Source organism: Penaeus monodon, chromosome 15 (genome assembly GCF_015228065.2).
Source record: "Penaeus monodon isolate SGIC_2016 chromosome 15, NSTDA_Pmon_1, whole genome shotgun sequence".
Classification (NCBI taxonomy): Eukaryota; Metazoa; Arthropoda; class Malacostraca; order Decapoda; family Penaeidae; genus Penaeus; species Penaeus monodon.
In genome coordinates, this window is record NC_051400.1 from 1,327,419 (window position 1) to 1,327,955 (window position 537).

Below are 537 nucleotides of genomic sequence, written 5' to 3' on the forward strand. Positions count from 1 at the left end.
TACTTAAAGAGGACTCATGTAAGGAAATGTTCAAGCGGTTTGTATTTTAAGATAAACGAAATTAGGCACCCATTACGGGTATATAAACTGGATCGGTTTCATCAAACGACCAACAGGATAAGGTTTCCACGCTGGGAAATGACTACCACGTATATGTATAACCGTATGCCTCTCCTACAGGGGGGGTGGGGGGCTATAGTATCAACATATATACGATACGATAAATATACTTTTTGAGTTCACGAATGAAACAAAAAAAATATAAATATACATATAAGTATGGTAAACACATCAAGATCAGAATCTATGCTTCCACTTAAATTATTGGTTAGGAAGAAGAAGCCCAGTATTTCAGGGATTTTATTTTTTACCAATGGATGCCATGAGAAGTATGTTACCATAGATATATCGAATACATTATCGTTGTCAAGGGAAACACTAACATAGTCACTTTAGCATGATCTGTAGATTATAATCTTCTTCTGTTTTATTTTACTGTAGCTTTGTCCCATTTTGGTTCTAGAGTGTATTTATGTA